Raw genomic sequence first — 14,342 nt, 5'->3', positions numbered from 1 at the left:
TATTATTTTTACATTAAAAACGGGTAAGATTTATTTTAGAAATGCCCATTAAAGTGTTTTTCACATTTTGTTAATGTGCTCCTGGGGGAAAAGAACGTAAATATCACCCGTAATTTCGTCTTTACCTGTAAAAATATTCTGAACCGAATAAATGCCATTCGGCATCTTCATCTGCCTCCTGAAGTTCATTAGTTTAGCAAACATTTGAGGCCTCACTGTGTTCTAGGAACTGTTAAAGACGCTTAAAGAAAAATCACTCTGGATGTTAAATAGTGGAAGAAACAAGCAATACGTAATTTTGATAAAGAAGTGGTATAGTGTGTTATAAGGTGACATGTGTTATGGAGAAAGTAGAGCTGAGTAGGGGATTGAGGGATGGTAGTGCAATTTTAAATAGGAACTTTTGGAGCCAAGACTTTGAGGAAATGAAGGAATCAATCATGTGCCATTCAGCAGTCACAAGTCTTTCCAGGATTTTTTAGTTATAGGAGGGAGGACTTGGGAGAAATGGGGCTATTCCATTTGGCTGAAACCAGAAGTCCCTGTTTTAAATTTTGACCTATTCATATGATGGTCTTTGGCGCCAATTCAATGCCAACTGGATTCCGGATTCCCCAACTTGGGGTGCGTGAGGAAAGAAACTATTCAGTGCAAAACAGCTCAATTGTGATAAAGCACAACTGTGAAAACACCAGGGCTGTGCAGCATCCCTGGGGCCAGGTGGCTCTGGGACCAGGCCCTTCTGTGACTGGGCAGCTCTACTCTGCTCCTTGATGGTCTGTTCTGCTCCCTGCCAGCCTGCTTTGCTAAGCTGGGGACTTTTGGTGGGGCTCTGGTGCAGGGTAAGTCCAGCTGCTGCTTTTCCTGGCCAGGGACCTCCTGGTAGGAGCTGTAAAGTGATTTGTGGTTGGTTGCTGCCTGTGCTGGGCTTGGAAGTACTGGGCGCGGCTGTGCTATGATCTGATGCTTGGCTGCCGTCTGTGCCGGACTCGGACTCGGGGCTGCTTAGCAAGAGGCCCTGGGCTTGCTGAGGCCAACTGCTGCTTGTTGGGCTTTGTGGATTTGGGGGAGATTGTAGGAATGTCTGCAGCCTGGGGCAAGACTGGCTGCTCATGTGGAAAAGCCGCTGGAGTTGGTTCAGGCTTGTATGTGATTTGGGTGGGGCAGTGTCTGCAAATCACCAGTGTTAACTAGGTTGATGGAGATGCAGATTTGGTGCCTGCCTTCACCTGCAGGTGGAATAATGGTGCCTTCCAGCACTTCCTCTGCACCTCCCAGGCTGTGTGTGGGGCTGCTCAACAATGGACAGTGCTGCCTACCAGCCCTTCTGTCCTGGAGAGAGCTGCTGCTCTAGCCCTCCCCTGAAGCCAGATGATTCAGTTCCTCCATGTATGTCCCTGGTACTTTGCTGGTCCTTTACTGGAGCTTAGGGTTTGTGTTTATGAATGAGTGTTTGCTCTGACCCTTTAAGACAGTGGTTCTCAACCTTCCTAATGCCGCGACTCCTTAATACAGCTCCTCATGTTGTGATGACCCCTAATTTCATTGTTACAAATTGAACATAATTAAAGCATAGTGATTAATCACAAAAACAATATGTAATTATATATGTGTTTTCCGATGGTCTTAGGTGACCCCTGTGAAAGGGTCGTTCGACCCCCAAAGGGGCTGCGACCCACAGGTTGAGAACTGCTGCTTCAAGAGAAAACTCGAATCTATAGCAGCCCTCTGTCTTACCAGAATAGAATCCCTGTTGATTTTTCACAGAAATTGTGGGGACCCCTCTTCCTGGAACTAGTGCTCTGGACTGGGAAGCCCAGTGTGGGGTTGAAACCCCTTGCTCCTCAGGGTGGACCTCCATAGCTGAGATATCCCTCCTAATCCTTAACCTCCACAGGTGGCTTTGGGATCAGCCTGTTTCACGTCTCCACCCCTCCCTTCAGTCTTGAAGTTGCTTCTTTCTACTCTTAGAGGAATTCTGTCGAGCTAATCTTCAGGTGGTTCTCAAGAGTGGTTGTTCTATAATTTAGTTGTAATTTTGATGTGATCATGAGTAGTGTTTCCCTATCCTGTCATCAAGACTGGAAATCCTCATTATTCATTATTTTAATGACACAAATATTCACCATGAAATTCATCTAGGTGGCTAAGATTAATAAAAAAGGAAATTCCTCCCCAAAACCAATTTCTTTCCTCTAATAACATTCAATTCTCATCTACTAATATATATATATATATATTAGAGTGGGTTATCCTTCCAAGTTTCTTTATTTGTGTTTCTGTGTGTGTGTAGGAGGAAGAGGATAGTATTGTTGGAGGGCCGGATCTTCACTATTGACTACAAATCTGGGCTCAGTAATAAGGACAGTTGTATCCTTTTTAGGTGATTTCAACCCTGAGATACTACTATTGTCAAAAAGGGAGTGGATGGCATTGTGTCTCCTAGGGAGGAGTCATTTTAATAGAGGGCATGATAATAGTCTTAAGATTCTCAAAAAATTTCAGTTTTCTGCTCTTTGGGTATAAGCAAATTATTTCTATCTTTGTTAGCCCTGGAGGATTGAAGTGAATCAGTACACAGACTTCAAATCTTTGCAGGGGGAGAAAGGAACCTTCTTTGTAAGGAAAGGTTAGGGCTTCTGCTGTGGACATGGGTGATTTATTAGACTTGGTTTTTGAGGAAGGGTATCACCCAGTTAATACAGTGTTCGATAAGGGTATTATTAAAGTAGTTAGATTTGCCTCATGATTTCTGTCCAGAGTCTTAAATGCAAAACAAGATTAATTTGAATATACAGGGAAGAAAAGAACCTTGGGGTTGACAAAGGCTATTTTTTTATTTTTATTTTTATTTTTTTTTAAAGGCTGATAGTATCAACTAAAAACTTGAAATCTGTATCTGCCACACACAGAACAATCTCCAAGTGTGCACTACATTAATGGAAGTACCTTGGGAAATAGGTCAAAATAAACTGACAGAAACTATGAAACAAACATGATAATGATAATAAACAAGACATTTATTTTTCATACTCATTTGGAAGAAATGGGAAAAGTCAGTTTGCCCTACCTAATGATAGTCTTTCTGAAAGAGTCTCCATTCACTCCATAGAATTGGGTAGGTGGCTTGATCTCAGAAGATTTTGTAGTTAATTAATAAAGAGAATTCCTGTTGAAGAATGTGGTCAAAGGGTGAGTCTTTGTGAGCAGCTTCGCTGGTGCACAGCCAGACTCCCTCTCTGAGTGAAGCTTTTCCCACATTGGCCACATAGATATGGTGTCTCTCCTGTGTGGATTTTGCCATGCAGTATGCAATTTCCTCTGGTATGGAAACTCTTTCTGCACTGTACACAGGCATATGGTTTCAGGCCTGTGTGGACCCTGATGTGGACAATTAAGCTTCCTTTCTGACTGAAGGCTTTTCCACACTGATCACATCTATAGGGCTTCTCGCCACTGTGAACTCTTCTATGAACAGCAAGGTTACTCTGATTCCTGAAACTTCTCTGACAGATTGCACACTCGTAGGGTTTCTGTCCAGTATGGAGTCTTTCATGAACAGCCAGACTACCTCGTTGACTGAAACTTTTCCCACACTCCTTGCACTGATAAGGCTTCTCTCCTGTGTGTATTCGCTGATGTGTAACAAGATTGCCTTTGGCCCTGAAGCTTTTTCCACAATGGGTACACTCAAAGGGCTTTTGACCAGTGTGGATTCTCTCATGTAACGTTAGGCTACCCTTTTGCCTGAAGGATTTCCCACATTCCTGGCACTCATAGACCCTCTGTCTCACACCAGGTGAATCTTCCTGTAGTGCCTTAAAATCTGGGGATTTTTGTTCCAGCTTCTCTCTTCTGAAAGAATTCTGGAAGTCCCAGCTTGAGGATCCTGTGGCCTCAGTGTGATCATATTTGTGGTGGGCTTCTGTCATCACATCTGGTAAAATGAGAGGGAAGCCAGGTAAGATGCACTAATATGCTGAGTGAGAAGAATAGGGAAGAAAGAAACAATGCTTTGTTGAGTGCTTATTATGTGCCAGACATTACACAGTAAACTTTGCATAGATAATTTAACAGTGAAAACAATCCTGTGAGATGCTACAGACAAGGATATGAAAGCATAGAGAGGTTGTCAAAGATTATGCATTTAGGTTAGCATAGAGCTGAGATTCAAACACAGGCATATTCCACTGCCTCTGTATTTTGTTTAATTTAGCCTCCCAAATAATCTTGGGATACAGGATCACATAGAGCCCCATATCCAAATTTTATCTGACTTCAAACAGGTGAGGATCCAGGTTGGGCAGGGCCTAAAGCTTTAAAATTTTGGAGGCACTTCATTAGGAAAAAGTACAAAAGTGGGAACAGGGCCTTGAAGAGACCATGCAAGAGAGGAATCCTGAAACTTAGATTTCATTAGCTTTCATGAAAAATCCACTCTGCACTAGTCTGCTTTCCTGACAGTGGAGTAAACTCCATGACATCAGAAAATATGTAGTAGAATACTTGGTACTTTTAAAAAATATGTATATTTATTGATTTTTGAGAGAGAGAGAGAGAGAGAGAGAGAGAGAGAGAGAGAGAGAGAGAAGAAGGGAGAGTGATAGAGAGAGAAACCTGTATGAGAGAGAAACATCGTCATCAATCGGCTGCCTCCTGCACCCCCGCCGCCACAGGGGATTGAGCCTACAACCCAAGCATGTGCCCTGATGGGGAATTGAACTGGAAGCCTCTTGGTTCCTGGCTCTATGCTCAACCTTTGAGCTACACTGGCAGGGCAGAATCCTTGGTACTTTAGACTTATTGTCTCTAATCCTGCAACTCGGCAGGGTAGAGCCTGTTGTCCTGTTTCATAGATGAAGACCCTGCAGTTCAATGAAGTTAAATAATTTGTTGATACTCCAGCTTGAGCCAGAACAACTACAGTATCTGATCCAAGGAATTTTTCCCTTTAAAATTCATGCTACTTCAGTCTACTAAGCTATGGTGGAATTGAAATCAGTTTTGGTTTAGAAGTTATTCTCAAACAATTCCTATGCAGCTGTTGACAGTATTTTCCAATATTGCCCTGTATCTGAGTCTTCTACTGCCCTTTAAATATGGGTCCAATTATCACTACCCTGGATTAACAGTTTCCTTGCAGTCATCCTAGCGCAGTGGTTCTCAACCTTCTGGCCCTTTAAATACAGTTCCTCATGTTGTGACCCAACCATAAAATTATTTTCGTTGCTACTTCACAACTGTAATGTTGCTACTGTTATGAATCGTAATGTAAATATCTGATAGGCAGGATGGTCTTAGGTGACCCCTGTGAAAGGGTAGTTTGACCGCCAAAGGGGTCGTGACCCACAGGTTGAGAACCGCTGTCCTAGGGAGATTTTTCTCATTGTTCCTCTGCCTTACCCTTCCTTACTCAGTGACTGCACTGAGATTTAAAGCTGCTCATTCATTTTCTGAGAAACTACCTCAAGTTTATCTCCATATCAGGATTGTTTTCTGCTGTTTCTACTGTTATTTCTAACTCGAAGTTGCAGGCTTTTCCTATAACCCCCAGAAATGGTGAGCTCCACCCAGGAATGTCTCCTCTGCGTCCTCAGCCTGCCAACCAGTGCTGAGGACAGGGACACTCCATATGGGGAGCTGAGGGCATCCCAGTGATCAACTGACTCACTCACTGAAGAATGCTACATTCTGGGCATATCGTCCATGACAGTCCAGCAGGGTAGCTGTTGGAAATCCAAACATGTCCACTCCTGCTGTATGACCTTAATCACCGCCTCTTCATATGCTGCTTCCATAGGCTGTTCTTGAGCACCTGAGGAGGAAAACACTGAAGAAACAAACAAAAACAAAATAGAACAAAAACAGGAGAGGGTAGGAGAATTGATGAGTGAAAAGATTAAAGTCAGGAGCCCGTTTGGGGTACGAGTAAATGGAAGACTATGGATGAACTGATGTAATGTTAGTCACTTATAATGTAACAGAAAAATGGCCTTAAAGGTACCATGATCACACACAAATGAGCCCAGGGGGAAGCAGGTGGAAAAGGAGATAACATGTACACACATATCTCTCTCCTCCTGCCAATTCTAAGATAATGGGCACTCCTGTTTGTTCCTTCGCCTTGGTATGTGATTATAATCTCCTAATTCCTTCCCCTATCTAACCATCTGCTATTTGGATAGCCTCCAGAATATAAAAAACTCAATATTCAGACTTCATGACTGGTTCTACGATAGAAATGGCTGCGGTCCTCCTCTGCAGTTCCCCCTAAGTTATAAGGACAGAACACGATATTTCATACGTTACCTTTAAACAATTCTTAGGAGGCTCAGATCCTTCCCCTCTCCTACTCTTCAAGATATGAGGGAAATGTACGTACTTGTCAGTCCTTGGACAAGGAAGACCTACTTTGGATTCCAAAACCTAGCCCGAGGCATTCCAACTAGGGTGAGTAACTTGCCCAAATTCTCAGAGCCAGTAAGGAGTCAAGGTCGAAGAAAGATTCAAATCCAAGGTTTTCAGTATACAAAGCCTATGCCTTTAGACTAGACAATTCTCTAGTTCCTCCTCATTAAAGAGCTGGTGGCAATTTTTATAACATGGAACAGAATGGAACAGGGCTTGGCCGGACTTTACTCCTCATCTAGATCCTAGGAATTCTCTTGCCCCATGTTACCTTTTTCCATTTTTTCACTTTGGAATATTCTCTTCTCACCAGGATCCTGACTGCCACAATCTTACACTTTTTTACAGTGGTTCTGGTGTATAATCTTTGTTTCCCTCCAATATGTCTCATCAAAATGCTGGCCACCCGGTTTAATGAAATGGAAGCGTGATGCTGCAGTTCTCTGCTTTGTTAACTGAAGCACGTGGTCTTCTTGTCAGCTGCACGTGCTGCTACTTGTTATGGTGACTGAAGAGGCATTTCAAACTCTTACTTGGAGGACTCACCTAAAACTGGGAATACAAGCTGCAAAGGAATCCCTGATACTACAGGACATTAACTTGGAAGTCCCAGGTGTCACTGCTCAACAACTGCACATTCACCAAGAGTCAGTGGAAAGCCCCTGGCACCTGCTGCCTGAGGTTGGACTCTGTCCCTGCGGAATCCAGCAAACAGAGTTTGGTCAGAACAAGTGGGCAGAACTCACAGCTCTGCCTCTTCACAGACTATGAGCTCTTCAACAAGTAATAAACTCAGCGGCATCTCAGGAACTTCCTTGATTAATAAAGGGAAACTCTTATTTTTCTCCTGGCATCACATGTCTGAGGAATTAATTTCCTGCAGAATTTGGAGACAGTGGCTTTGTCACAGAAAATATTGCCTTTCCAAGCAGAATGGCTATTTACCCTTTGGAAAGTTCAGAATTGGGCCACGAGAGACTTGGATTTCTGCCTTGGCTCCCCACTCCCCCTTGTGACCTTGGGCACATAACCAAACAATCCTGCCTCTATTTTCTCACTTATTAAGTAGGTTAATAGCAGTTCCATATCAGGTAATTCCTGGGAGAATAAAAGAACCAAATGTGACAATACCTATGATTTAAGGCCTGAAGTTGACAGCCCTCAAGGAGAGGATGAGAAGGAGGGGTGACTGCTGTCTCTGGGACCTCCTGGGGCATAGTTTCAGCATTAGAGATTCTGGGCGGGGTGATTATTTTCTCCACACGACTGAGTCCACTTAGTCCGTTCTCCCATTTACCCTCCCTAGAGAGACTGCAAGTTTCCTGTCCATCTGAACCCTCACGCAGGCCCAGGGTACACCTGTCTGTGACCGCCCCCTCCCGCGACTCCGGGATGAGGGGCCTTCCGCACGCCCTGCCCTGCACAGCGGTGGTCGGAGGGACCCCGGCTCCTAGGGGCTGACTCTCCCTCCCTCCTCAGCATCCCCATGCATGCCCTGCGTGCCGGCCCTCAACCCCACCTCCGGTCCAGCTGGACGCTTCCTGCAGCCGCAGACGTCTCCCCTTGCGGCCGGCCTCCTTTGCAGCGGGGCAGGCTTGCCCTGCTCAGGGTCGTGGGGGCAGCAGGGGGCCCCGGGGGCCGCCTGCCAGCCTGGCCCTGGCTCACCTGGGTGCCCTGACCTGCCAGCAGCCTCACTCACCACAGCCGTGCAAGCCCACGGACAGACAAAGGCCAGCGCCGGTCCGCAGCAGCGCGCCTGCGAACAAACCAGACTACAACTCCCAGGAGGCTCTGCGTAAACCAGCCCTGCAGACCCTGGGCCTCCGCGGCTAACTTTTTCAGAGCACTGTGGGAAATGTAGTTCTGGGGGGAGCCAGGCCGCTGCCGGAGGTGGGGACTTGTTCTCAGACTAGAGCCAGGGGGAATGGACAACCTGGTGAAGCTGTCTGCTGAGGAATATCAGGTTCTTGCAGGGCACGGTGGAAGGGAACAAAGTGTCGGGGAGAAGTTGATTGATGAAGCCTTGGGTATTTAGGGGTTATGTGTTGAGTGCTGTGTTAGATAGGACAAGGTTCCCAAGGTCTGGGCAGTTTTTACTAAATGTTATTCCTGCTAAATGTAAAAGGCTAAGCCTCCCTTTGGGAGATAGAGCTTTGGATATGAATCCCCTGTCTCCTTTACTTCTGCAAGTAAATAAAACTGCCTTGCGACCACGGTGGCTGGATCTTGAACAGAGCACCCCAAGAGGTGAACCTGAGTAGGTAACAGATTTGGTGACTTCAGATGGGCCTCTTAAAAGGACTCCCTCTCCACCTGGTGTGGATGCTGGGCGGAGCAGCTGGCAGGTGCCTGGGTATGTGCTGGACCGAGGACCTTTCTGTGGGAGACTCGGCGTGGCGCTGACCATCAAAAGGGCTTCCTGGCCTGCCTCACAGGGAAGCCGAGTGGCCACCTGAACCTGTTTCATTCAGCACTTTACTAGTAGAAGGGAGGTGGGCAGGTCAGCCTAGTGGCTGCTTTAATTAGCACATCTCATTTTGGGTATAGGGTTGTTGGAGAGGTAATTTCAGTTTTGGTTCGTGCTTGGTTTCTGGTTGGTTGGGCAGGAACTGTCTCTGAGAAGATAGATTCAGAGCCCAACTGAGGTCTAACTCTGGGGAGTCAAGGAATGCCTGTGGAGCAGTCCAAGACATTCTCGGGTGACAGTCTCTGGTCCGGTTGTCTGATTGTTCTGCAAAAGCTGGATTTTGTTCTTTGTGTGACCTTGTTGGTCTTATATGTAAATGTACTGGACTTGCAAAATGAAGCAGGTAGAATCAACCAGGTCCATGTATTTTGAGTAATAAAAGGCAAAAGGTTGGGCTTCCTAGCGACAAGGTGTGGGAGGAAGGTGGAAATGACACAGGGAAATGAACTGTTTTTAGTAAGATTTTAGAGGGGTCTTAACAAGTAATTTACTGGTTTCATGTCCATTCATTTGCAGGATGGTTTTGAGATCACTGACTCTGGGCAAGTGCACAGTCATGCATTCCCTGTCAGAGCCCAGGCAGGTCCAGAGGCTCATGAGACCTCAGCTTCTTTTCTGAGCAGCAGCCCATTAGCTCCCCCGCTTCAAAGCTATGGGGTGGCTGGGGTGGGGCAGGTTGAGGTGAGAGAACTTGCTCTGTGTATCCACAGGCAGGATGAGGTGCTTCTAAACCAGCCGTGGGCAAACTACAGACCGCGGGCCAGATCCGGCCCTTTTGAAATGAATAAAACTAAAAAAAAAAAAGACCATACCCTTTTCTTTTTTTTAAAATATATATTTTATTGATTTTTTACAGAGAGGAATGGAGAGAGATAGAGAGTCAGAAACATCGATGAGAGAGAAACATCGATCAGCTGTTTCCTGCACATCTCCTACTGGGGATGTGCCCGCAACCCAGGCACATGCCCTTGACCGGAATCGAACCTGGGACCTTTCAGTCCACAGGCCGACGCTCTATCCACTGAGCCAAACCGGTTTCGGCAAGACCGTACCCTTTTATGTAATGATGTTTACTTAGAATTTATATTAGTTCACACAAACACTCCATCCATGCTTTTGTTCCGGCCCTCCGGTCCAGTTTAAGAACCCATTGTGGCCCTCGAGTCAAAAAGTTTGCCCACCCCTGTTCTAAACTGTGTCCCATTGCTGGGGAGGGACCCCCGTTCAGCCCTATGGCTTTGGCAGTCTGCGGTCAGTGGAATTGGCCGACCTGGGCACTTGCCCTGCTGTGGAAGCAGCAAGGTGGAAGCAGCAAGGTGGAGCCAGCCCAGTGTTTGTCAAAGGCTGAGGCAGCTACAGACGTTTAGGAACAGAATACTGCACTGCTGAGGTGTGAGTTGGAAGGGAGACAGGTGCAGGGAGGGCCATAGCACACAGAACCTTTTTAGCATATTGGGTCTGAATTCTGGCATGTGAGCCAGCCTGGTAAGCCAGGCATGCTGGGCTGTCCTCTACCTCTTACGGTCCCTCCAGCCTGGGACCAGAAAGGGGGGGCAGCCTTGGGATGCCTCCTCAGCCCATCTTCTCTCAGAGTCCAGAAGCCAGGGGGCTGAGAGGAGCTGGGATCTGTAACTATAGTAGGGGGTGACTCTGCTAGTGTGGGTGTCTGGCCCGGAGGGAAGAAGTGAGACAGGCAGTGCCTCATGTGAGCAGCCCCTCCTGGCATCACCGACTCTCCTTACCTTCTTCTCCTGTTTGATTACAACCTGTGCCCACAGCTGTTTCTTTTCTCCACTTTCAGTCTTGAGCTCCTGATGTTTCCAAACTGGAGACAAGAGGTGGAGGAGGCAGCCTGTGAATGATAGGAACTGTGGGTTATGTAAAACTCATCTCAAGGCCCATCCCAGTGCCTACTGGGCAGTGAGTTTGGGGGACAAAGAGGTAGAGAGTGACCGGTGGTGTTTCCCTGTATCCTGATTTTTAGGAGGGCTTTATTCTCCGAGCTGCAGCTGTGCAGCTGTGCAGCTAGCTGTCTAACTAGGGGATGATGCCTAACAGGATGTCTGATCATAGAGGGCCTTGTGTTGGGGCCAGATCAGCGTGGCCTCATGTTTGGCCTTATCCTCTTTCTACACACACACACACACACACACACACACACACACACACACACACAGAGCTTGTACTCCCTGGGAGTGCCTCCTGCCATCACGGGGGATTAGTGGGGGGTGGGGGGTTGTGGTGCCTCCAAGAGAATGGATGCAGAGGGTGATGTCAGGACTTCCTCCCAAGCTGTTCTCCCTCCCCAGGCCAAGGTGCAGCTCTTCACTAGGCCACATGGCAAGCATCACTGTGCTTGAGAAACCATGGACACTGGCTCGATATTGTGTAGAACTGTATCCACGGGGCTCCCCCTCTCTGCAGAGTCACTTCCTGCCCAGATCCTACCTGTCCTTGAAAGTCTTGGATAGACCCAGTAGCTCAATAAGTGATTCCTGAACAAAAATCATGGCTTGGTGTCCTGAATCACATGGAAGATGATTCAAATACGACAGCACCTTCCCTCTTCTCTCCCTTGCTGCCATCTTTGTTCTTAGGGAGGTGTCACGCTGGTCCACCTTACTCATTAGATTCCCCACCGGAGTGTGAGTTTGTGAGTGGCAGGGCCTCGGTCTCCTTGTTTTTCCCCCTGCTTCTGCCTCATCTCCAATGGCACACATCTCCTGTTAGGGTAGTGCTCTCGCTCTCTTTTTTAAAAATATATTTTTATTGATTTCAGAGAGGAAGGGAGAGAGAGAGAGATAGAAACATCAGTGATGATAATCACTGATCGGCTGCCTCATGCATGCCACCTACAGGGATTGAGCCCACAACTTGAGCATGTGCCCTTGACCAGAATGGAACCTGGGACCCGTCAGTCCGCAGGCCGACGCTCTATCCACTGAGCCGAAACAGCCAGGGCAAGTAGTGCTCTGTGCACTCCTGTTCTCAGGAAACCCAGAAGCTAGGGGACCCCAAGACTTTCACAAGTCAGGCAGCCAGAGATTTTCACTCCTTCAACTCAAAGAGGCGCTCACTTCATCCATGTTTAGCAGGAAGCAGTTACAAAAGTATGACCCTTGTCCCCATTCCCTCAAGGACAAGGAGTGAAAAATCTCAGGGGGACATTGTTAGGTAGGACTAAGGTTTCAATGCCTGGGCAGTTCTTACTACATGTTATTCTTGCTAATTTTTAAAGGCCAGGCCTCCCTCCAGGAGACAGAGCTTTGGATATCAATCCCCTCTCTCCTTTACATGTTGCAAGTAAATAAAACTATTTTGTGACACCCTCTGGTGAAGAGCTCTTTTCTTCTGTCCCTTTATCATACCAGGTAAAGGTAGGAGAGCAGGCTTTGCCATTGCCTTGAGTTCACATGTTGGCTGCACCACGGACTAGCTTCGGGACTCTGGATGGGCTTCTTACCTGCAGGGAGCCCAGAATAGTGAGGTGACAGGGCCAGGGGCCAGGTGAGAGCTTCTTGGGAGGGCCAGGGTATAAACCAGATGAACCATATCCTGTTCCCTCAGAGCAAAGCAGGTATATGAGTGAACCAAGAAAAAATTGTTCTGCACATACCCCATGAATTAGGGAGAGAAAACAGTATTATCTAAGATTTCTCATTTTTTTTTTTCTGAGTTGCCTTGCTGTCTTGGTTATTCATGATATTTGATGAATTCCTTCCCTGTCTAGGTATCTATATATGAGAGGCAGTTAATATGAAAAGGTCATCGTATTATTTTCCAGTAGGTGGCACTGAATCACAAGTTTTTAACTCTTACACTTTTTTGGCTTCTCAGATCTTTGCTTGGTTGTGTTCCTTTGGTAGGCAGTTTCTCTCCTGTGTTCTGGCCATGACAATTTCAGGGGACCAACCTTGTAGGGAAATGTGGTGGGCAATGGGGCTTTAAATCTGTGAAATCTCCATGCTCTCCCTCACAGCCCAATGCTGCCATCAGTGTAGCAAAGATGTGTGGGGTGGGCTGGAGGAACCTGGATGGCTTTTTTGTTGTTTTGTCCTTATGGTAATAGGGACTTTGGATCACTGCTGACTTCCCCCTTTGCCCTGATTGAAGGACCCTTTGCTCAGGGGAAAATGTGATTTTGTAGAACCAGTTCTCAGGTGTGCGGATAATGTGTTCTCAACCTGACACCAGGGTGAATGAGGATGATCTCTGGAGGGCAACAGGGTGGCCAGGCTCTGTGGCTTTTTTCTTTGTTTGAAATTCGCCTGCCTGACAACTGTGGCTGCACCTCTGGGTTGTGTCCTTCCTTGCCCAGGTCTCTGGGCTCAGCTTCAGGTCAGAGTGCCCACCTCCTACAGAAATGTCCACTGAGCTCTAACCAGTTTGGCTCAGTGGATAGAGCGTCGGCCTGCAGACTCAAGGGTCCCGGGTTCGATTCCGGTCCAGGGCATGTACCTTGGTTGTGGGCACATCCCCAGTGGGGAGTGTGCAGGAGGCAGCTGATGGATGTTTCTAACTCTCTATCCCTCTCCCTTCCTCTCTGTAAAAAATCAATAAAACATATTTTTAAAAAAAGAGAAATGTCCATTGAATCTCTTTGCTCCTCTGGCTGAAGGGAGTGCAGCCACAGTCTGAATCCTCCCCTCTCCAGGCTGAGCCCTGCCATGTGCTCTTAGGTGTAGGCCTGCATCCCTGGCTTGTCTCAGCTTTCCTTCCTTCTCAACTCCCACGTGCCCACCTTTAGATGTTTCAATGCATGGATCTCTCAGGCATGTTTGTGTATTGATCAGGGAATCCTTTGTTGAGTTATAGCTGTTCAACTTGTTGAAACTTTAGGAGGAGAGACCATGGGGATCGCTCATGTTGCCATTCTTCTGACATCACCCATCACTTTAAATATCTCAGGCCAGTCTCTCCTGGCCTGAAATGTTTCTGTTGTGAAATCAGCTGACAGTCTTATGGGAGTTCCCTTGTAGGTAATTAACTGTCTTTCTCTTGCTGCTTTTAAGATTCTTTCTTTGTCTTTAACCTTTGTCATTTAAATTATGGTGTGTGGTTGTGTGGGCCTTTTTGGGTTCATCTTGTTTGGGACTCTATGTGCTTCCTGGACTTGTGTATATTTTTCCTTCACCAGGTTAGGGAAATTTATAGTATTATTTTTTCAAATAGGTTCTCAATCCCTTGCTCTCTATTCTTCTTCTTCTGGCACCCATATGATGCGGATGTTGTTATGCTTTATGTTGTTCTAAAGGTTTCTTAAAGTATCCTCGTTTTAAAAAATTTTTTTTTTTCCCTAGCAAAAAAAGATTTTGCTCAGTGGACAGAGTGTTGGCCTGCGGACAAAAGGATCCCAGGTTCGATTCCAGTCAAGGGCACATGCACATGCCCAGGTTGCAGGCTCGATCCCCAGTAGGGGATGTGCAGGAGACAGCCAATCAATGATTCTCTCTCATCATTGATGTTT

The 14,342-nt window shown here is 46.6% G+C and overlaps 1 long non-coding RNA gene across 4 annotated transcripts; it reads right to left on the bottom strand.

Annotated features, from left to right (window-relative positions):
• Positions 1 to 2,999: 2,999 nt before the first annotated feature.
• Positions 3,000 to 8,175, bottom strand: LOC132214747 (uncharacterized). 4 transcript variants are annotated; one of them, XR_009448345.1, is made up of 5 exons: positions 7,928 to 8,175; positions 7,540 to 7,616; positions 6,955 to 7,103; positions 5,676 to 5,815; positions 3,000 to 3,937 (listed from the first exon to the last, which is right to left on the bottom strand). It is a non-coding gene; the product is annotated as an uncharacterized LOC132214747 (long non-coding RNA). The 4 variants fall into 4 exon arrangements; XR_009448344.1 differs by lacking the exon at positions 7,540 to 7,616 and having other exon boundaries at positions 7,928 to 8,174; XR_009448343.1 differs by lacking the exon at positions 6,955 to 7,103 and having other exon boundaries at positions 7,928 to 8,171.
• Between the last annotated feature and the right edge of the window lie 6,167 nt (positions 8,176 to 14,342).

This window comes from Myotis daubentonii, chromosome 13 (genome assembly GCF_963259705.1).
Source record: "Myotis daubentonii chromosome 13, mMyoDau2.1, whole genome shotgun sequence".
NCBI classification, from domain to species: Eukaryota; Metazoa; Chordata; class Mammalia; order Chiroptera; family Vespertilionidae; genus Myotis; species Myotis daubentonii.
This window is presented reverse-complemented; position numbering and strand designations above follow the sequence as displayed.